The sequence below is a fragment of the Neophocaena asiaeorientalis genome, unplaced genomic scaffold (genome assembly GCF_003031525.2).
Source record: "Neophocaena asiaeorientalis asiaeorientalis breed wild unplaced genomic scaffold, Neophocaena_asiaeorientalis_V1.1 scaffold240, whole genome shotgun sequence".
Classification (NCBI taxonomy): Eukaryota; Metazoa; Chordata; class Mammalia; order Artiodactyla; family Phocoenidae; genus Neophocaena; species Neophocaena asiaeorientalis.
In genome coordinates, this window is record NW_020185331.1 from 1750048 (window position 1) to 1774035 (window position 23988).

The 23988-nt window shown below is 37.5% G+C and overlaps 1 protein-coding gene across 4 annotated transcripts in view; it reads left to right on the forward strand.

The window, feature by feature from the left end:
- Positions 1-23988, forward strand: part of R3HCC1L (R3H domain and coiled-coil containing 1 like) — a 74178-nt gene that overhangs the window by 1341 nt on the left and 48849 nt on the right. For 2 of the 4 annotated variants that reach the window (XM_024734981.1, XM_024734982.1), the window contains exon 2: positions 17733-17841. The exons of the other annotated variants lie outside the window; for them this stretch is intronic. The gene's annotated coding sequence lies outside the window, so the exon portion shown is untranslated. The remainder of the gene's footprint in view (positions 1-17732; positions 17842-23988) is intronic. 4 annotated transcript variants of the gene reach the window in all.

Below are 23988 nucleotides of genomic sequence, written 5' to 3' on the forward strand. Positions count from 1 at the left end.
CTCTCTCTCTCTCTCTCTCTCTCTCTCTCTCTCTCTCTCCTTTTGCTTTGTTATAGCCGTCCTTTCCTCAGTGCTACACAGGTACGAGTATCCCAGAGAGCGCTTAATGTTCCTCACATGCGCTAAGCTGATGCCTGTCTCCAGATGGTCTGCTGTCTCTTCCCCGTTTTCAGATACTGCTTGTACTAAACCTAGCTCTGATTGTAATACGGTACCCCTATCCTGTGTATACTAGCTGAAACAAGAAATATTGGGGTTATTTTCACCTCCCTAGGTATATGTGTTCAGAGTCTGTATTACCTTACAGTTAGAATTCAGAATCTAAACAGCCAATATTCCAGCCTAGTTTTTATTCTGGCTGTTCAGCTCTGAGACTCTCTATTTTTCCCCTTGTAGAGAGAGAGGATTTTACAAACAACTTTTTGTGAGTTTGGAGATATAGTAATGAGGTAATCTTGTATTTATTCTGCAATCATTGGTTGAAGAATACCTGAATGTGGTTCTAAAAACAAAGAGGATGGCAGTACAGTGACTTAGTTGAATATACAAAGTTGAACAAATTTGAGTTCAAATCCCAGTGCTGTGACTTCTAGTTTATGACTTTTGGCAAATTATTTCTCCTCTCTAAGCCTGTCTACTAATTTCTAAAATGGAGATGATAGCATTTACCTCACAAGGTGTCTGTCTATAAGGATTAAATGAGATGTGAATATAAAGTAGTGTTGGAGTGAGTACGTGCTCATTATTTTGTTGCTGTTGTAATTGATGACTATGATGATGGTAAAAAATGACGATGATAATTTTAGGTAAAGTATTTTCTTGGGATTCCATTTCTTTTTTGTTGTTGTTTCTAAAATGAGGATAGTTATCCTTAACTGATAAACTTAAAAAAAAAAGCTGTAAGTAGAAGTGCTCAGATTGCAGGGTTGTTTTTTTTCAATTTTTTTTTTTTTTTTTTTTCGGTACGTGGGCCTCTCACTGTTGTGGCCTCTCCCGTTGCGGAGCACAGGCTCCGGACGCGCAGGCTCAGTGGCCATGGCTCACAGGCCCAGCTGCTCCGTGGCATGTGGGATCTTCCCGGACCGGGGCACGAGCCCGTGTCCCCTGCATTGGCAGGCGGACTCTCAACCACTGCGCCACCAGGGAAGCCCTCAATTTTTTTAAGCAATTGCATTTTATCTAAAGATTATATTAGGCTATGTTTTACTTTTAGAGGTTTCCAAAATGCTCATGTTGTTGGGGTGTGCTGTTGGACTGGTGCTTCATTTGTAACCCATAGTAAGAATGCAGTTTTCTGTCTGAACAGTTATCTGTGTTTATGACTTAGATATTGACTATTTACTAGGACAGAGTTTTTGTTTTTTTTTTTACATCTTTATTGGAGTATAATTGCTTTACAATGTTGTGTTTCTGCTGTACAACAAAGTGAATCAGCTATACATATACATATATCCCCATATCCCCTCCCTCTTGACCCTCCCTCCCTCCCTCCCTATCCCACCCCTCTAGGTGGTCATAAAGCATCGAGCTGGTCTCCCTGTGCTATGTGGCTGCTTCCCACTAGCTATCTGTTTTACATTTGGTGGTGTATGTATGTCCATGTCACTCTCTCACTTCGTCCTAGCTCCCACCCCCACCTTGTCCTCAAGTCCGTTCTCTATATCTGCGTCTTTATTCCTGCCCTGCCCCTAGGTTCATCAGTACCGTTTTTTTAGATTCCACATATATGCGTTAGCATACGGTGTTTGTTTTTCTCTTTCTGACTTATTCACTTTGTATGACAGACTCTAGGTCCATCCACCTCACTACAAATAACTCAGTTTTGTTTCTTTTTATGGCTGATTAATATTCCATTGTATATATGTGCCACATCTTCTTTATCCATTCATCTGTCGATGGACACTTAGGTTGCTTCCATGTCCTGGCTATTGTAAATAGAGCTACAGTGAACATTGCGGCACATGACTCTTTTTGAATTATGGTTTTCTCTGGGTATATGCCCAGGAGTGGGATTGCTGGGTCATATGGTAGTTCTATTTTTAGTTGTTTAAGGAACCTCCATACTCCATAGTGGCTGTATCAATTCACATTCCCACCAACAGTGCAGGAGGGTTCCCTTTTCTCCACACCCTCTCCAGCATTTATTGTTTGTAGATTTTTTGACGCTGGCCATTCTCACTGGTGTGAGGTGATACCTCATTGTAGTTTTGATTTGCATTTCTCTAATGATTAGTGATGTTGAGCATCTTTTCATGTGTTTGTTGGCAACCTGTGTGTCTTTGGAGAAATGTCTATTTAGGTCTTCTGCCCAATTTTGGATTGAGTTGTTTGTTTTTTTGATATTGAGCTGCATGAGCTGCTTGTATATTTTGGAGATTAATCCTTTGTCAGTTGCTTCATTTGCAAATATCTTCTCCCATTCTGAGGGTTGTCTTTGTCTTGTTTATGGTTTCCTTTGCTGTGCAGAAGTTTCATTAGGTCCCATTTGTTTATTTTTGTTTTTATTTCCATTACTCTAGGAGGTGGATCAAAAAAGATCTGTCTGTGATTTATGTAGGACAGAGTTTTACAGAGCATTTTTTGTTAGTTCTCCATCCTCCCCACCTTTCTTTTTTTTAAAGCCAGAGTATTTGACTGTAAAAGTTCATTCTAGTGGGTAGTGTCCAGAAGATTTGGTGACCGTCATTTTTGAAAGTGGAAACACTTAGTGACAGGTGCTGATGGTGGCACTGGTGTGTGTGTGTATCTGTAAGGAGTGAGAGTTCAGAGAAACCAAGGAGGAGTGCCTAATAGAGAAAACTGATGTGTTGGTCAAAGCAAAGTCTTAGAGTTAAGAATTGAAATGTTTACTTTTCATTCCTTCAGATGCTGTGTTGACTACAAGATGTCTGCAGATGCAAATGTTTCCTTTACTGTCTTTTTTGATGTAGTTTTCCCTGGCTCTGCTTTGCCAGTTTCATCCTGACATATAGTTAAGAATCAGCAAGATAACTATTTTTTTTTACTACAGACTTGTGTATAAACTATGACAGTAGAGAGTCATTTCCATTAAAATCTACTTTGTGTGCTATAATGTGTTATTTTTTCCTTTATGTCTTAAACATTTTTGTTCTTGATTGGTTTTTACTTGAGTTTTTGGAAGGTAGACCCATTTTCAGGCTTAGTGAAAGATCGTATTATTACTATATTTAATTTTATTATTATATTTTTTCTTACAGTCATGAATTTTGGTGATACATATATATTCATTCCCAAAATGCTTCACATGATCACTGTATTTTTTTGTTAGTCAAGGTTAAGTTTGTTGACTGTGACCATTGAACCCTGAGAAACAGCAAAATTAATTGGCTAATAATTTTGAATCTGTGACCCTGTCCTCATTAGCTCCATAAGCTCAGTGTTCACAAAATATCTCACCAGAATGAATGATAAGACTGGTATATTGTTGATTTGGCACCTGTGCACTCATTAGATATAGTAGAAGTAAATGAACTAGTGGCAGAAGTACAAGTATATATTTTTAATTATAAACCTATAATACAAGACTAGCCGTCACACTATGTATAAAACTGGTGACCTGTAGGATGATCTTTGACAGTCACTAACCTGAACTATAATTTAGACGTTTCTTTTAGTTGTTGAATTGTATTGGTTGCAGGCTTCCCACCCACAGGAGAAGTGAGAAGAAATGGAACTAGGCTGTTCATGTCTTGAAGGGGAACCCTACTTCTACTATGCCACCCACCGAAAATGTGCTCTTACCTAGTGGGGAAAAACATTTAGAGTGTTCTGTTAATGAGCCCAGTAGGATGGATGAAGCCCCGGTAACTCGTAAGAGCTTATTGAATTACAGAGAAATTCCAGTTGTCAGAGGTTTAGATAGGAGAGAAGTTATAGGGTATTGCTTTGCAGTGGTAAGCCTGCATTTGAAGAGGATTTTCTCCTCTCAGTAAAAACATGGACCAGTTTCTACCAGTTTGTGGTGTGTATTTTTCACGATCTCATGCTAGCCTTCTGTCTAGTTTTTCATTCTTCCAATTTGCTCTTCAGTTTCATTACTATCTATTGTCCCTCCTGTATCTCTTTTTTTTTTTTTTTTTTTAAGTCAAACATGGCTGGTTTTGGACTAGGGATAAAAACAGACAAGCAGAGAAACACTGTTGGAAACAACAGGTTCTGGTGTCTAGTATTCTGAGGTTCCCAAATAACACGGGTTAACCTGTGCATATGATAATGGATTTCTGGAATGGGCAAGTGGCTGACAGTTCATGACTGTTTAACCTGGTGCAGAGGCAAAAATATGGGCAAATGGTGTGTGGTGCTCCTTAATATCAGGTTTGCCTCTAAGGAAAAAATATGTGTAGTGTTAATACTGGCTTGCATCTGGGCTGCTTCAAGTTCTTTGCCACGGAATACCAGAAGAGTATTAAAGAAAGAAGGGAAGCACTTGGATTTAAATCTTCACCTATCAAATTTATACCAATAATCCTGTTTGTTTTTCTTTATCATCTGTAAAATAGAGTTAATAATATCAAGCCTGCTTATTTATAAAGATGAGAGGGAAAAGTTAACAAGAATTTCTTGGAAATGGGGTAACTATAGGGGAGAGACTTATAGAAAGGCAGAGTCTGAGAGGGGAAAACACACACACTGGGGTGGGTCACTTAGGAGAGATAGAAAGAGGAATACACACACACCAAAGGCAGAGAGTTAGGGTCAGTCAGAGATAGAGAGGGGACATTGGAAACACAGAGGGACAGTCAGACTGAGGCATTTAGAGTTAGAAAGAAGGGTAATCAGAGATGTAGAAAGAAGGGCTGACTTAGAAATGACAGGTGGATGCAGGGAGGGAGCTGGAGAAAGAGAGACTGTGAGGGGGAACAACCAGGAGGGCATGACCAAGAGATGGGAGCTTATTGAGTTAGTTTTTGTCTGTTATTTGGGGAGATCTTGTAGACATTTGTAATTAGCCAGGAAAGGGAAGAAATGCAGATATTAATAGTAAATCAAGTAACATGTTTATGCAGTTTTTATTACACTAAAATTTTCCCTTAAACACTAACTTTATTTTGCATATTAAACATATAAACACCAAGCCAACTTTTGTTACAGGCTTGTTGACTACTTACTTGACCGCTTCATAGTATAGTTTAAACACATTTTAAAAAATGAAATAAAATGATTATTTTCTTTTTTAGAAATATTTTTTCTTAAAAATATCTAATATATGCTTACTGTAGAAAACTTGGGAGATACAGAAAAATTTAAAGAACAACAAAACTCATAATCTCGCAATCTAAGCAACACATAATGAGGCCTGCATTTTTCATGTTTACTTACAGTCTTTTTTTTTAGGTATTTATTAAAGTTCTTCTTCTTTCCTAACAGAACCAAAAAGCTGTTTATAAGTCCAAAATCATTTTTTAAAAATTAATTAATTAATTTTTGGCTTCGTTGGGTCTTCATTGCTGCATGTGGGCTTTCTCTAGTTGTGGCGAGCAGGGGCTACTCTTGGTTGCGGGCTTCTCATTGTGGTGGCTTCTCGTTGCACAGCATGGGCTCTAGGCGCACGGCCTTCAGTAGTGTGGCACGCGGGCTTAGTTGCTCCGTGGCATGTGGGATCTTCCCAGACCAGGGCTCGAACCCGTGTTCCCTGCATTGGCAGGTGGATTCTTAACCACTGTGCCACCAGGGAAGTCCCCAAAATCATTTTAAAATTAACTATTTGTGGTGGAGTTAACTTTATATTCCTATTTTGGCACTTAGGTACTTCCATAAACTGTAGTATTTGTGTACCTATTTTTATTTCCTACCTCCCTAGGTTAGATTAATAACTAGGCTATCTGTTATTCATATTTGTGTTTTAGACTAACCAAGTGTCTTACATATAGTAAGTACTCAGAATATATTTGAGATGAATTGTTAAGTTCTCTAATTAGAAACTTTCCTATTTAAATAGTTCTGTCCAATTTCTCATCGGCAGACTGGATCTTCCTTAATGTTGAGAAAAGCTTGATTTTAGGCTGTGTGTGTGTGTGTGTGTGTGTGTGTTTAATATGAAGTTACTGAACTAGGAAAAGGGTGCTTTTTCTGGTTAGCTTTCGTTATGTAGCAAGCTACTCTGAAATTTAGTGATGTATCAATAAAACAGCATTTTATTATGCTATGGATTCTGCCAGAATTCAGACAGGGCAGTGTGGAGATGGCTTGAACCTTAGCTAGAAAGGCTTGAAAGCTGGTGGTAATTTTGTGGCTGGAAACTAGAATCTGGAGCCTTCTCCACTCATGTGCCTCATGATTGAAGTTGACTGTCCCCTGGAATACCTACATATGGTCTCTCCACATAGGCTAATTGGGCTTCTTCACAGCATGGTGGCTGTGAAATCTTTGACATTGAGTTGTACGAGTTCTTCATATATTTTAGATATTAACTCCTTATCGAACATATCATTTGCAAATATCTTCTCCCATTCAGTAGGTTGCCTTTTCATTTTGCTGATGCTTTGCAAAAGCTTTGCAAAAGCTTTTGAGTTTGATGTAGTCCCATTTGTTTATTTTTGGTTTTGTTGTCCTTGCCCAAGGAAACAGATCCAAAAAAATATTGCTAAGACTGATGTCAGAGAGCATGCTGCCTGTGTTTTCTTCTAGCAGTTTTATGGTTTCAGGTCTTACATTTAAGACTTTAATCCATTTTGAGTTTATTTTTGTATTTGGTGTAAGAAAGAGGTCAAGTTATATTCTTTTGCATGTGGGTGTCCAGTTTTCCCAACATCATTTATTAAAGAGACTATATTTTCCCCACTGTGTATTCTTGCCTCCAGTGTCATCGAGTAATTGACCATATAAGTGTGGGTTTATTTCTGGGCTGTCTGTTTTGTTACATGGTCCGGTCAATCTTTGCAATTCTTCGCATTCTACTAGATGAACTGTATGTTGAGGAATGCAAAATATAGCAGTATCTATTTGAGGTTATTAGGCCTTCATGGAAGAGGAGGATCTTGAAGGAAGTGATAGAATGACAAATTGACTTGAGAGGACAGAAGAAAATTCCACATAGGGTGATGAGACGTTAGAAGCCAAAAAGTACAATATATGTGAACTGAATGAGACAAAAAGGGTATTTTAAAAATATTGCACGAATGGAAGGTTTGATTTTACTAATGATGATGAGTAGTAAAGAGATGTGATTTGTCAGGTTTACATGTCTGTGGGGGTAATGAAGAATTAATGGGAAGCTTTGAGGCTAGGCTGAAGAACTTAGATTTGATCCTATAGATGATGGTATTTTTGTTGAAAGTCATATGATTAAAACAGTATTTGAGAAAGGTTGTCCTGGTAGCTTTGTGGGATAACCTCAAGCAGGGAGTGGCTGTAGGGTATCTCAATAGGACAATCATGGAATAATATGGAAATAGAAGACATGATAGCTCTTGTGAAGGAAGAGGAATAAGAATGGGGTTAGAAAAGCTGAAAGAGTCGGAATACCTCAAAGTTTTGAGCCTGACAAATCAAGTGTATTGTGGTGTCTTTTTTTTTTTGCGGTACGCGGGCCTCTCACTGTTGTGGCCTCTCCTGTTTGCAGAGCACAGGCTCCGGACGCGCAGGCTCAGCGGCCATGGCTCATGGGCCTAGCTGCTCCGCGGCATGTGGGATCCTCCCAAACTGGGGCATGAACCCGTGTCCCCTGCATCGGCAGGCGGACTCTCAACCACTGCGCCACCAGGGAAGCCCCAGGTGTCTTTTTTTTAAAGATCTATTTTGATGTGGACCATTTTTAAAGTCTTTATTGAATTCGTTACAGTACTGCTTCTGGTTTTTAATGTTTGGTTTTTTGGCCTCGAGGCATGCGGGATCCTAGCTCCCTGACCAGGGATTGAACGTGCACCCCCTGCATTGGAAGGCGAAGTCCCAACCACTGGACCACCAGGGAAGTCCCTGTTGTGGTGTCTTGATAATGACATTATCTGAGAAAGGATCTCAGATAGGTCTAGGGAGAAAGATAATGAGTTCAACTGCTAATACAAGTTTTAGGTATTGGATAATTTGAGTGGCAGTTGAAAAAATCTGGTGCTTTAAAAATAAAGAACTTAATAATATAAATGAATGCTGTCCCTTTGAAAGTAATCCATTTTTAAGACCATGCATTTATTTTAGCAAATAAATATTCTTTGGAATTTGTCTTTTGGAACTGCTTTCAGAACCAGTAGAACCATATAAGAAAACCAGGCTCATTACTTGACGGTCATATCTTTTGTGCCCAAGAGTATTATCTTGCTTGATCACTCATCTGATCTACCATTGTTATTTCTAAGTGATATTTCACACTTCCTAAAAGTTAATCTGCAGAGACATGAAATTTATTACCATGGTGGATATTTAAATAACTGTCATCGTTAATGAGGACAACCTTAAAAAGCTGTGACAGCATCCTTAGAAAAGGTGCTAGTGCATGCTGGTTAAGAGGGTGGGTTCTGGAAGCCTAGATTTGAATGATCTCTTTAGTGCATTAGTTCTGTGTATTGAGTTACTTAACTTGTCTGGGTCTCAAATGGTGATAATATGCCTTACTTCATAGGATTATTGTGAGGGTTAGCTCTTAGAACAATGCCTGGCAAATATTAAGAGCTCAGTAAATATTAGCTGTTTATTACCATCACAACAACTACCACTACTGCTACCACCACCACTTTGGCTATTTATCTTTTTTGTTTTAAAAATCACTTGTGTTCCTGTTTAATTATGTCTTGTACAAATGGAATGATAGACAGCTGGAGATAGAAGTAGAGCTCAAATAAATGATCAGACATATAGTGATGAGGTTTTATAGAATGTTTGACCTAGAACTTAGTGAGAGGAGAGCAGAAAAGACCAAGGATGGAATATTGGGGAATATTCATAGTAAGGGAGTGGGAGGCAGAAAACGAGCCGGCGGAAGGGCAGTGGAAGATTGTTTAGAGAACAAAAGAAAACAAGGAGTGTACATTAGTATAGAGGTTATATTAATTAGGATTAGACTTGTTTGCAACCAAATAACAGAGACTTAAGCATGATAGATTTCATTTCTCTTGATGTCATGAATTCCAGTAGTCTAGGACTGTTGTGGTTTATCATGGTGTCATGTTGTTGCTCCACTGTGCATAGATTCACTTGATGGTCTAAGATGGCTGTTGGAGTTCCAGCCTTTTCATCCACGTTCGAACCAACAGAAAGGAGGAAGAGAAGAACATATCTCCCTCCCTTTAAGGATACTTCCTAAAAGTTATATGTACCACTTTTGCTCATATTGCATTGGTCACATAGCCACATCTTCCTGCAGGAGAGGTTGGGAAATGTAAACTATTTTGAACGGTCAGTGCCTGGGAGGAAAAAACAGGAACAATAAGGATAATCCAAGGGTAGCTAGATGAGGACTATCAGGTAGATAACAGAGTTAATTGTCTTTAGGATAGTTTAATTCATTATTGGTAATCCTTGATAAGAGTTTCAGTACTTGGCGAAACTATGAGTATGAAACTACTCTTATCAGATTGCATCAACAGTACTTTATTTTTAGGGTATAATCCCTTCATGAATCCCTACTTAATTAGGATTATCAGTCTCTTATAATGAAAAAGATTATGGGTATGTATATATACGTGTGACATATACATGTATATATCTTCTCACTTAACATTAGTGTTTGCCAGAATTTCTTCATATGGCAGCAGCATGCAGTAAAATTGATGATAATTAAGCCTCTGATATCTTTATTTGTTTTCAGCTTCTAATTTACCTAGCCTTCTATCCACTCTCCAATTTGGTTGTTTTGGGCCACTGTTTTTAATCTGTCTCTGTCCTTTTATATTACCACTCTCTCTCACTGCTGTTAATACTTCCCAAAATAGATAAATGAGCATATTTAATTAAATGTGTTATTTGCACTGTCCTGATCATTAATCAATTTGTAAGTAACCTACAATCTTCCTAGTATTACCATGACTGAATTCTCTCTATCCACTAAATTGGTAATTATTTGCTTTAGAGTTTTTTTTTTTTATTTTTAAAGCTTCTATATTTTGTATGTTTATGTTCTTTTAGTGTTGGAAATATGACGGTCTTCTAACAAAAAGGAGACTATGTTTTCCCTAGGATTTTTGTCCCTTTCAATTGAAAATGTTTTATTTTTATATGTTTGAATGATGAACAATATATTTAAGATAAGAAATTCATATGTTGCTATTTATATTTTGTCAACAGACATATAGTTTAAAATAGATGTAGTTTAAAAAGGGTTTATAACAAAATACAGTGAATAGTTACTGTGTCATTCCTGCCCATTCTCTCTAGTCCTCTCCCTAAAGGTAACCACTTTCAATTCCTTAAGCTGTTCCTTCTGGCATTTACAAATCTCCGTATTTTAAAATAATATGTGTGTAATGCTGTCTTTTGATTCACCAATTTATTCATTATATGTTGTGTTTCTGTTATGATAAAGTTTTATTGTTCTTATAAATTTATTTATTTATTTATTTATGGCTGCATTGGGTCTTCGTTGCTGCGCGCGGGCTTTCTTTAGTTGCAGCGAGCAGGGGTTACTCTTCGTTGCGGTGCAGTGACTTCTCTTGTTGCAGAGCACGGGCTCTAGGTGCGCGGGCTTCAGTAGTTGTGGCACGCAGGCTCAGTAGTTGTGGCTCACGGTCTCTAGAGCGCAGATACAGTAGTTGTGACGCACGGGCTTAGTTGCTCCGTGACATGTGGGTTCTTCCCAGACCAGGGCTCGAGCCCGTGTCCCCTGCCTTGGCAGGCGGATTCTTAATCACTGTGCCACCAGGGAAGCCCTGTTTTATTGTTCTTAAACCACAGTCACCACTGCTACTCCTCCCCTGGCCTCCCAGTTTCTGTTACAATATTTGGTTAAATCAAATAGTTAATGTTGTGTTTACATTATGTCTGTGCAAATTTTATTTGCTTATAGTGTCTTAAATAGTGGCCTCTAAGTGCAGTTTTCCACAAGGTAAGTGACAGTAATCTGTCATTTCAAATTTTCTTTCTTTTTTAAAAAAATTCTTGGAAATTTCTCTTCTGGAGACTTTCTTTGTCCTCCTGTCTGAGCCTACTGTTTGGGCCTGCTGCACAGCTCTTTTCCTGGGATGATTTTCCTTTGTTGTCATCCTTAGACTTTTCTCTGTTTTGGGTATGATTCCCAATATTGTTGGAACTCTTATCTTCATTCTTCATTTACCCTCTTGCTTGAGTGGAGCACATCCTCTAGTAGTTGTGTTGTATTAAAAAGATGGTACTATGGCGGAGAGCCTGGGGATGACTGCCTTCAACATGCCTGTCTCTGTCACAAAGCTTTAATCTGAAATGGTTGCATTCTACTTCTAGTTCACAGTTAGCATCCTGGAATTCCCATTCACCAATATTCCTTCACTTCTCTCTTGTGTTGGATATCCTGTTTTCCATATCCCGTGTCTGTCTGTGTTTTGATTTATGTATTTGATTTATGTGCCAGGTACTGTGCTAACATCTTTTTTCTGTTTAATTTATGTTGACATTATTTCACACTATAGAAAATTACAGGAATGAACAAAAAATTTACCCAGATACCCCAAATGTTGCCACTTTACTGTATTTCCTTTCTCCGTCTCTTCCCCCCAACCTGCCATATTTGTTTCTTGAACTGTTTGAGAGTAAGGTACAGACCTATTCCCCTGTGTACTTAAATACTTCAGAGTGCATTTTCTAAAAACAAGGACATTCTTGTATGAATGCACAGTACAGTTGTCAATATCAGGAAATTAACATTGATTTAATATTATTATGTAGTCCACAGACTTTTTCACATTTCACTCATTGTCCCAGTAATGTACTGTTTTATAGCAGAAGGAAATTCTGGCTCATGAAGTGTATTCGGTTGTCATGTCTCTTTAGTTTCCTTTAATCTGGAACATTTCCTCAGTCTTTGTTTTTGCATGAGATTGACATTTTTGAAGAGTACAGGCCAGTTAATTTGTAAAGTGCTTGTAATTTGGGTATATCTGCTGTTTTCTCATGACTGGATTCAGGTTATCCATTTCTGGCACACGTACCACAGGAGTAATGTTATGCTTCTCAGGGCATCATGTCAGGAGGCACAGGATGTTGAAATATTAGTAATGTGATCTTGGATCACTTCATTAAGGTAGTATCTGCCAGGTTTTCCACTATTTTTCCTTTTATAATTTTTCTTGGTTGTAAAATATACATAACAAAATTTTATCACTTTAACCATTTTTTTTAATTTATTATTTTTTTAACATCTTTATTGGAGTATAATTGCTTTACAATGGTGTGTTAGTTTCTGCTTTATAACAAAGTGAATCAGTTATACATATACACGTTCCCACATCTCTTCCCTCTTGCGTCTCCCTCCCTCCCACCCTCCCTATCCCACCCCTCTAGGTGGTCACAAAGCACCGAGCTGATCTCCCTGTGCTATGCGGCTGCTTCCCACTAGCTATCTATTCTACGTTTGATTTGGATTGGGTTGTTAGTTTTTTTGATACTGAGCTGCTTGTAAATTTTGGAGATTAATCCTTTTTCATTTGCAAATATTTTCTCCCATTCTGAGGGTTGTCTTTTGGTCTTGTTTATGGTTTCCTTTGCTGTGCAAAAGCTTTTAAGTTTCATTAGGTCCCATTTGTTTATTTTTGTTTTTATTTCCCTTTCTCTAGGAGGTGGGTCAAAAAGGATCTTGCTGTGATTTATGTCATAGAGTGTTCTGCCTATGTTTTCCTCTAAGAGTTTGGTACTGGCACAAAAACAGAAATATAGATCAATGAAACAGGATAGAAAGCCCAGAGATAAACCCACACACATATGGTCACCTTATCTTTGATAAAGGAGGCAAGAATATACAGTGGAGAAAAGACAGCCTCTTCAATAAGTGGTGCTGGGAAAACTGGACAGGTACCTGTAAAAGTATGAGATTAGAACACTCCCTAATACCATACACAAAAATAAGCTCAAAATGGATTAAAGACCAGAAATGTAAGGCCAGAAACTATCACTTTAACCAGTTTTAAGTGTACAGTTCAGTGGGATTAAGTGCATTGACATTTTGTTTGTAATTTTGAGGCATCTTTGCAAAAATACTTTGAGATTTTATAAATATCCTGTTACTCCTTGAACTTTTACTCACTAACTTTAGTATCCATTGGTGATTTCTGCCTGAATCATTTTCATGATGGTTCCTAAATGTCGATTTTCTAATTCCATCATGTCTAATACACTTATTTATAATACTTTATTTCATTATTTATTTTGACGCTGTTCCTGATTTGGCCAGTGGGAGCCCCATTCAGGCTGATTCCTTCTCCTTTTGCCTTGCCCTTGTCATTCTTGGAGCACTTCCCCACTTTTTACCACAAGATGTTCTAGGCTTATCTTGCACTCTCCCAGCCTGAGTCCTGCAATAAGTTATTTCCTCAAAGAGCTCTGGTTTGTTTTGGTAGAGAATGACTCTGTAAGCCAGGATCTGGACTCTAGATGTCCATTGACAGTGCTGCTGGGTGTCAGTATCATTGCCTTTAGGCCCTTTGAGTAGACATCTAGGAAATAGAAATATGTGATATGTGTGTGTGTCCACACACGCTCATATACATCTTTATCTGTCTACTGAAAGCAATGAGTTTATATTGATACCTCTGATTCCAGTCCAACACTACAGGGTTTATTCATTCTGTATTTATAACTCCCTGTTCCAAAAGTGAGAAACCTGCCCCCATTATTCATGTTTTTACTTATTGGTCTAATCCTGGAATACCAGAAAATAGTTTAAGAATTGCTAACTCATACCACTACTTAAAAGACACCTAGTAAGTAGAGTTCAATATTTGTTTATAGTTTTTTCCTGTAGCCTGTGGGCGTATAGTCTAAATCTCCACTGGCCAATAAAGTAGCCACTAACCCAGATGAATTGAGATGTGTTGTGAGTGTGAACTGTACAGTTTGTAAAGTTAGTAAAACTTAGTATGAAATAAGAAATGTGAAATACTCATTAATATTTAAATAATATGGTGGTTATGTGTTGAAATATTTTAGATATGTTAGGTAAAATAAATTTATAAAATAAATTTTACCTATTTTTATTTTAATGTGGCTACTAGAAAATATTAAATTTCATATGTGGCATCCATTGTCTCTCTATTGGACATCACTGAGCAAGAAACCATGTTCAAAAGTTACTTGGATTAGTTTTCTCTCCCCAACATTCTTCGTACAACGTGGTTATGTTAGTTATTTGAAGTACAGTTCATTTCTATTGTATTCTAAGTTTTTCTCCCCATCCTAATTGATCTTATTTATTTTTGAGCATGTGAAACATTAATATGGTTCCAAAAGTCAGAATTGTATTAAAAAAAATATATATATATACTCAAAACATTGTCACCCATTTCTTCTTCCTTTTCACCCTGTTTCCACCCATCCTCTATAGGTAACCAATCTTATTCTCTGAATTATCCTTCTTGTGTGTTTTTCCCCCAGGAATGAGGAGATACACGTTTATTTTCTTATTTCTTAACTTTTTACACAAAATTTAGCATACTATAGATAGTCTTTTGTACTTTCCTTTTTTAATTTAACATTTCACTTAAATATATTTTGGTATCCATATTGTATCAATTTGTAGAGCTCGCCCTCCCTCCCTCCCTCCCTCCCTTCCTTTGTCTTTTCCTCCCTCTTAGGGTTGCATAGTACTCTATTGTGAGGATGTTAACCATTCTCTATGGCCATTTCCAGTATTTTGTTTTGTTTTTTGTTTGTTTGTTTGTTTTTTGCAGTACACGGGCCTCTCACTGTTGTGGCCTCTCCTGTTGCGGAGCACAGGCTCCGGACGCGCAGGCTCAGCAGCCATGGCTCACGGGCCCAGCCGCTCCGCGGCATGTGGGATCTTCCCGGACCGGGGCATGAACCCGTGTCCCCTGCATCGGCAGGCGGACTCTCAACCACTGCGCCACCAGGGAAGCCCCATTTCCAGTATTTTGAATTTATAAACATTGCTGCAGTTTATAACCCTGTTTATATATATTTTTGTACGTTGGAAATGTATGTTTGGGTAAATCCCTAAAATAGGAGAGTTGGGTCAAAAGTTTAAAAGCAAATATGTTTTTCTTAAGTATTGCTAAATCCCTTTCTGTGGGGGTTGTACGTATTTGAATTCCCACCAGCAGTGCATGAGTTTTCCCACAGCCTCATCATCAGAGTATGTTGGTATGCTTTTAAATTTTTGCTAACCATTTATAGTTCAAAAGATAGTATCTCGATACAGTTTTAATATTCACTTAGTAGTAGTTAATGATCTTTTCATAGAATATATAAAGGCCATTTTAATATCTTTTTGTGTGAATTGTCTTGTATTTTAAAATTCATTTTTCTATCAGGTTTTTGATGTTTTCTCCCTCGATTTTTAAGTGTCTTTAAAAATATATATATATATAAATAAATATATATATATTAGCTGTTTATAGTGATATATGTTGCACATATTTTCTCCCAGTTTGTCAGTTGTCTTTTACTGTGTGTGTGTGTGTGTGTGTGTGTGTGTGTGTCTGTGCATCTGTGCATGTGTTTGAGCTTTTATGTGGTCCAATTTTTCAGTCTTTTGTTGCATCTGAATTTTGGGTTATAATTAGAAAACCTTTCCCTTTACCCAGGGTAAAGAGGAATTCACACACGTTTTCTTCTAGTACTTGTATGGTTTTAGTTGTTACATTTGGATCCCTGATTCATTTGGAATTATTTTAATGCATAATGTATGAGTTACTAATCTTTTTCTAGATGCTAATTACTTGTTTCAACATATTTTCTTTAAAAAGTACAATCTTGCCCAATATCTTGAAATGCCACCTTTATCCTATATTAAGTTTCCATTGAGTTTATTTCTGGACTTCTGTTCTTTTATACCAGTTTGTTTATTCCTGCATCATTATCACACTTTTAATTATAGAGGCTTGATAGTATATCAAGGGCTAGCTTTAAAATTTTTTATGTTTTATTGGCTATTCTTACAAGTTTATTTTTCTGTTGAATTTTAGTATCAGCTGTCTGTCTCTGTAAAAAAGCTTGCTCATATTGAGATTTTTATTGGGATTACATTAAGTTTATAAATTAATTTAGGAAGAACTGACATCTTTATGATGTTGAGTTTTCCATCCAAGAATGAGGAATATCTTTCCATTTGTTCAAATCTACTTTTTGTCTTTCAGGAATGTTTTAAAGTTTTCTTTATATTGTTTTTGAACACTTCTTGTTAAATTCTCCATTTCTTAAAAACTTATTAATATGGTTTGTAGATTTTTATGCCAGTATTTGTAGAACTACATTATTGTTTTTTTAAAAATAAATTTATTTTACTTATTTTATTTTTGGCTGTGTTGGGTCTTTGTTGCTGCACGCGGGCTTTTCTCTGGTTGCGGCGAGTGGGGGCTACTCTTCGTTGTGGTGTGCAGGCTTCTCATTGTGGTGGCTTCTCTTGTTGGGAGCACAGGCTCTAGGCGCGCGGGTTTCAATAGTTGTGGCACACGGGCTTAGTTGTTCAGCGGCATGTGAGCTCTTCCCAGACCAGGGCTTGAACCCGTGTCTCCTGCATTGGCAGGCGGATTCTTAACCACTGTGCCACCAGGGAAGCCCCACATTATTCTTTTTAATGTCTGTATTGTTTTCCATAGTATAAATGTACCATAATTTAACCTGGCCCATATAGATGGACATTAAAGTTATTTATAATTTTTCACTAATATAAATAGTTGTGGAATAAGTATCCTGTAGAAATCCAGTTATTTCCTTATGACACATTCTTTGAAGGAGAATTGCCTGGTCCAAAGGTCCTTTGATATATAAAAGATTTTGAAATATTGTTAAAATGCTTTCTACATTAATAAAATGTGTACCTCCATGAACAGGGTGGAGTCCTGTTTAGTCTGTACTTACCAAAACAGGACCTTATTGCTCTTTTTTTCATCTTTACCAGTTTGATGGGTAAAAAAATATATTTATTTTGGATTTCTTTGCTAACTGATGTGATTTATTTTTTCTTTGCTAACTGATAAGGTTTATTTTTTATTCATCCATCCAGCCATCCGCTCAAAATATTCTTTTTTTTTTTTTTTTTTTTTTTGTGGTATGCGGGCCTCTCACTGTTGTGGCCTCTCCTGTTGCGGAGCACAGGCTCCGGACGCGCAGGCTCAGCGGCCATGGCTCACGGGCCCAGCCGCTCCGTGGCATGTGGGATCTTCCTGGACCGGGGCACGAACCCGTGTCCCCTGCATCGGCAGGCGGACTCTCAACCACTGCGCCACCAGGGAAGCCCCACTCAGCATATTCTTACTGAACATCCACCATGTGCCATCCTAAAAGTTAGAACTATAGTAATGACTAGAAGTTGAACATCTTTTTGTGTTTTGATCATTTGTATTATTTTCTTATCTCTCTGTCTCTCTTTTTTTGATGGCAGTTAGTAGATGTTTTGTCCCCCTCAGACTAGTTCTCAGAGGACTGAGAATGAGAGATGACATTTCCTTATTCTGTTTTGTTGTTGAGCTTCTAAAAAGTGTGTGTTTATTTTCAATGCACTTTCTATGGTAAATCATTGTGTTAAACTGTTAGTATTCATGAAATGAGATCATGAAAGTTAAATGCACAGACAGGTGTCAAAGAAGTGGTAACTACATATTTTTATAAAAGTAACTTTTATTACTGTTATTTTCCAGGTGAGGCTGCTATCTGTCAGAAGGGAACTTTTTGTACCATTTGCCTCAGACACGGTCTATCTGCACGTTCTAGAGTTTTATTATTCAAAAAATAAATGTCACTTATTTGGTAAGTCAGTTAACTATACTTATGTATATTTTAGAAATATTGTTTATTTACTCTGTTTGCTTATATTTTGTTCTTTTAAGTGTCATTTTATTTTGTAACTCTCATGTAAAACAAGTTTGAAAGTGGCAATATCCTGAAAGGCATTCAAGGTCTTTTGAAGATTTTCTTGCTTCTATTTACTGTCTTTCTTAAATTTTGGTTTTGTTGTAGAGAGAACAGGGGCTGGTTAAATACTGGAATTAGTTCTCAAAGTTGAATTACTATCTTTGCTCTTTTCAGTCTCTTTCTACTGTAAGAACTGAGAATTAACATCCTTCCTGTCCAGCTCTAGCTTCCCTGTAGTTCAGTTAGGGAGCAGCAAAGATGCAGTTTTATTGTAGAGGTTTGATGAACTGATTCGGGAAGACTAGGTGGGCAATTAAATCCTCAGTAAAGCATAATAAAGCAGAATGAGTAATGCTATCAAAGAACTTAGAAATGAAAACTAATTAGATAACTAGTAAAACTGATTTTAATTTTTAAAATATTACTGTATAGGTGTTTATTTTTAATTCTTTTTTCTAAGAAGACTTAAGTTGATATGACCTGCTGTTTTGTGAGAGGTTTTTCTTCCCCACATCCTCTGATGATCTTTTCAGTCTGTTCCAGCTTCTGACTCTCATGTGTAGCCAGTGGCAACCGGGAAGCTGATATATGGGATGAAGGATTTTTCAGAGGGTCAGGCACAGCAGCTGTCAGAAGATGACTGTACTTGTGTGCTGCTGAAGCACATGGCAAAGAATTGGATGGAAACTATAATGAAACGATACTGGTGATTTCCAGAATTTCCTTTTAATGTTGATATCGAGAGCTGAGCTTAAAACAAAGTACTGTCAAATAAAATTTAAGGATGAGGAGCCATAGGCACAGAAAAAAGGGGAAGGAAGATTCTCCTTTGATATGTTTTTTGGTAGCCTCTTTGCTTCTGTTAGCATTGGAAAGCTGACTTCAGATGTTCCTAGATGATGTGCATGGCTCGTGTGAGTAGAGGCATGGGATTTTATTGTACCTGACTCTGAAACGGCCCAGATCTCAGAGCAAACCAAGTGAGTTTTAATCTTGGTTATTTAAAATCTCCTTGTACCTGTCTTATTGAGAGTATTATTTTTTTTAAGAAGAAACTAATTTGCAACTGGCTATAAAGAGCGACATTGTGTCCGGGCAAATGCTGTCCTAACACACTGAGCTGTCCCACAGGGGTAATTCTCAAGTCCCCAAACACAGTGCTGACAATCTGTGGCAGCCTGTGAATTGTTGGGCAGCAGTTGGGGAGGATGGACAGCAGAGTGAGGTGGTCGTGTGCAAGTTACAGAGGAGATGGGAAGGGGGAGAAATGAGAGAAGAGCAAAGCATCTCAGGTTCTGTGGGCAATTAGAATGGTAGCTATTCTCCTTGTTAGCTCTGCTGATACAATTGTGAAACGAACAGCTGGAGTTGGTTTTGGTGGGGTAGAAGTAGTGTGTTTTACTTTTCCTTTCAAGCTGTTATTGTTTTATTCTGTCTTCAAAACTGTAAGGTTAGATGTTCTATTGATGAGAGTAGGGATTGGATGGATTGAAAAGTTTTGAAGAGACTAGAAATATCACTTCATGCTGGAAAATGAAACTATAAAAATCAGTGTAATGGGGATGGGTCTTTATCTTTTCTAGGAACTGTTGCAATGGTAGTAAGGCCAGTTACCATATCTAGATCCAAAATGACTGGGCTTTTATCTCAGACAAATGTATATCCTGTTACTTATTTGTTTATTAGATTTTATACACATATCCATATATCACCAGCTATTTGTTTCAGAAACACTTGGCCAACTATAGGAGTCTTCATCAGGTATCAAGGCATGAGTTTCTGGGTATTATTTGGATTGTGGAGTAGAATATGATGTGGGGCAGGCTTTGGTTCACTTCTTTCTCTGGTTCTGAGAATGGTTATACAAAATAAGTGTATTTGATTGCTCCCCTAGATGTAATGTTTGTTACTGAGTATGGGATTAGACTTGGGGCACAGTGTTTTGGAGCCCATCCCTCCTGTTGATCCTGTTTCTGGGTTTTGGTTAAATGTTACACTTGCTCATTGATACCATCGGGTTAAGCAAGCATAAGAGAGATGTCAGTGTTAACATTGTGTGCTGTCTCATCACCTTTACCTGATGGTGCCTATTAAAAAGATGACAGGGTAAATGAATGGGCAGATGGTGTAAGGGAAGGTATGGAGAACTAGAGACACAGTCATAATAGTATCACTTCTCAGGAATTGTCTGTATGGTCTAGACTTGACTCTCCATTGCTTGGGGTACTGAATGTCTAAACCTAGTGTTGAACGCCCTCCAGGCTGAAAACAATCTTTCTGGCAGAATGTTCCACACTTTCCTATATTGAACCTTTGGCTCTAGTAGTTTCTATAGCTGTCTCCAAAATAATGCTTTTTTTAAAAAAATTTATTTATTTAATTTATTTATGTTTGGCTGCATTGGGACTTCGTTGCTGCACGTAGGCTTTCTCTAGTTGCTGCGAGCGGGGGCTACTCTTTGTTGCGGTGTGCGGGCTTCTCATTGCAGTGGCTTCTCTTGTTGTGGAGCATGGGCTCTAGGCACGTGGGCTTCAGTAGTTGTGGCACACAGGCTTAGTTGCTCGGCAGCATGTGGGATCTTCCCAGACCAGGGCTCGAACCCATGTGCCCTGCATTGGCAGGTGGATTCTTAACCACTGTGTTACCAGGAAAGTCCCAAAATAATGCTTTTTGCTTACTGCCTCTTCAAATTGTTCAGGCTATTCCTTTTACTTGGAATATCTCCCTTCAATTCTCAGTCTGCAAACCAGCTTCCAGTTCCTCCTACCTTTTGACATCTTCTTCAGCTATTCCAGGCCCTAAGTGATAGCTCTCTTTTTATCATTTACAACTTTTCTCTTTGTTTGGCAATTATATACTACCTTAAAACAACTTTTTTTGTTTTTCTAAAATTTCTTATCTTCCCAATTGAGTAAAGATAACTTAAAGAGGAGGCTACATTATTCATGTGGTTCAAACCATGTTCTTGTGGTCCAACTTTACAGTTTCCACTGTCCCAGCATAGGTCTCAGTACAATATGTGCACTTAATAAATATTTGTTTGCTGCAAGAAAATACCATCACCTATTGTTAGCTTTTACCAACCTTTAACATTTATCTTGCTTTTTGTATCATAAAAATAATAGATTAGAATAGGATTTAGTACCTGAGCCATGTTTGTTCAGTAGATTATTCTACTTCGAAAACCTTTTGTAGCACTCTGTACAGTCTTCCTGATCCTTAAAGGGGCAGTTCTCTGAAGATATCACTGTATTCTAAGATAATTGTTTGTTATTCTTGAAACTCTAATTAGTAAACTTTCAATCTGCGTATAAGAGAAGCTTTTATTAATTATCTGATGTTTTCTTTGCCTGCTTTAAAATGAAGCTTGCTTCTTTTGGTGTCTCAGTTTCTTAGCCACATTTGGCTTTCACACTTGGTACTGTAGCTACAAAGAGGAAGGAGACATAGAGTTGTTGTAACTATATCTCTAACATAAGTACTCCATCTCCTTTACAATTATTCTCTTTTGTTATTATTGCACTTTGGTATTTCTGTTTTTTAAAACTATGCTATGCTTTATTTTACCCCATTTTTTAGAAGGTATGTATTCTAGTCTACTGTAGTAGTTAAGTGCAGGGACTTCGAAATCCTAACCAACACTTGGAAGCTGTGTGATCTTAAGTAAGTTTCAGATTTCTCATCTGTAAAATTGAGAAAATAATAGCTACCTCTTAGAATGTGCTTGGGGTCAAATGAGATAACATATATAAGACACTTAGCACAGATTAAGCCTAGTAGTCTCTACTTTCAAAATTTACTTAATGGTTTATTAGCTTTAGTTTGTGAATCCTAAAGGGGAAAAAAATCAAGCTTAATGTATGTCAGGTTTGAGGCACAGCCCTGAAAGCCTTATTCATTTCAACTCTTTTATTGTCAAGTACAGGATATCAATGCAACCCAGGAGAGACCCAGGAGAGGAACTAATTTCAAATAAGTCTAGAAGGACAGACCAACCTCCAGATGTATAGTGAGGGAAAGAAATTTTAGGAGGGAGTTTTCCTCTCCTCTCCCTACCACCAGGTATATATACAGAGCTGGTAGCAGACTTTTCTCTCTACATTTCTGTTACACATTATATTGGTGTTGTTCAGTTATATTAAAGCTTTGATCTGACTACCTTTTGAGGTGGTCAACAGTAGGTACAAACATTAAATTTGGAACAGTTAAGTTGGTGAGCCATGGGGTTACCACATCAGTGGAGTGTGAAAGAGACTAAGTTGCGGACTGTTTCCCAGCCTGTAAAGCATGAAATCAGTTGGTGCCAATGCATGGCGACTGTGGCCAGCGGAGTGTAAAATAAGTTGGGAGTGTGAATTGTGTTATGTTGTAAGAAAAACCTTTTCATGCCATAGTTTGTTTACATATTTTGGGGCCCTCAAGATCCCATTGGAATCATCTATCCAGACAATCATCTTTCATTGTCTTGATACTCACATTTTTTGTGAAATGTTTCTTCCAGTTATGCAAGCTATATTCTTTGTTCAACTGCATGCGCAGAGGCGAAGGCTGTAAATGTCTGAAGCAGACTAATATTAAAATACTGTAACTGTTATATTCTGTTTAAGATGACATCTGAAAATACCTTCTGCAGCAGGTATTTTATGTACAAGTTTCTTTTCTTTTTAGATTCAGATTTGAAAGTGCACCCTATATTCTGCTTTGAAGGCTCCTGCAGTCTAGGAACTGTGTCATCAGTTTCACTGGTCATTGTTCCCGTGTTCCCATGTGCCTCTGGAGAAAGGGAAGTATGTAGAGAAGGGTAACGTTTTCAAATGGTCAGGGCAGTTGGCAGGAAGAAGTATAGAGATTATTCTTACGGGGAATAGAAGAGAGGGAGTTCCTCTCCTGACACCTGGTGAGGTTCTTCACCATATGGCTTTGAGGATGAGGCAAGGTGAATGAGGAAGTTTCAGAGATTGTAGTAGATTATTATTGTCAGCACTTTTAAGTCTGGAAGGTTATTGGGAGTAGTCATGCCATGAATGCATTAATCTTTCATTCTTATCCTAGTCGATTTTCCTGTTTTACTGCAGCAGTCTTTGAGCTCTCTTTGGTTGCTATGCATTTATACAGATTCTAAGCAAATTGTTGATATTTATGAAATTAATAGATGATTGTAAGAGATCATCTTGCTGAATATCAGGCAATCTAGTGTAGTAGTTAAAAGCAGGGGCTTTGAAATCCTAACCAACACTTAGAAGCTGTGTGATCTTGAGTTATTTAAGCTTCAGGTTTCTCATTTGTAAAATTGAGGTAATAGTATTTACCTCATAGTATTATAGTTGGAATCAAGTGAGAAATTAGATATATGAAATATGTAGCACGGTCCCTGTCATATCTAAGTCCTCATTGAATGGTAGGTAGCTGTTTAATTTTTCTTTCTCTTCCTCTGCTACTACTGTTGGTACTACTTTGCCACTACTTCACTTTCGCTTGTAGAGCCTACACCTTAATGGAACAGAAAACGTAATTAGATGTGATTCACAGCAGCAGATTTTGAAAAATATGTCACTGTTCTCTTGCTTAATCTATTGCTTAATAGATCTTTCTTAACCAAATAGAAACTCTATAAAAAGACTTTTTAGTGAAAGGAAAGGATCTTTGTGTTGGCTTGAGATAGCCTTGTAAATAAATTGATTATTCTAACGTGTATTTGGTTAATGCAAATAAAACAGCTTTTCTATGAACTTAGGGCGTATATAGAAATAAAATAAGAGTTTAAAGAATTGTCATTCCTTATTATTCACCTACCACCAGTTATTTTTTCTGAGGAGTTGCCTTTTTTTGAATTCCTAGGAGAAATGTTTTGTCTGGTCCTAAGAATAGTTGTAGTAGAGTTCTTGTCCAATGTTCGAGGACATTTTTGTGGGAATGGGAGGGAAAAGTCATCCTGATCATTTACTAATGAAGATGTGCATTAGTGTGAATAATATATTTGGTTTTGATGTGTATTATGTGATTTTTTTTTGTATTTTGATGTGTATTATGTGATTATTTTTG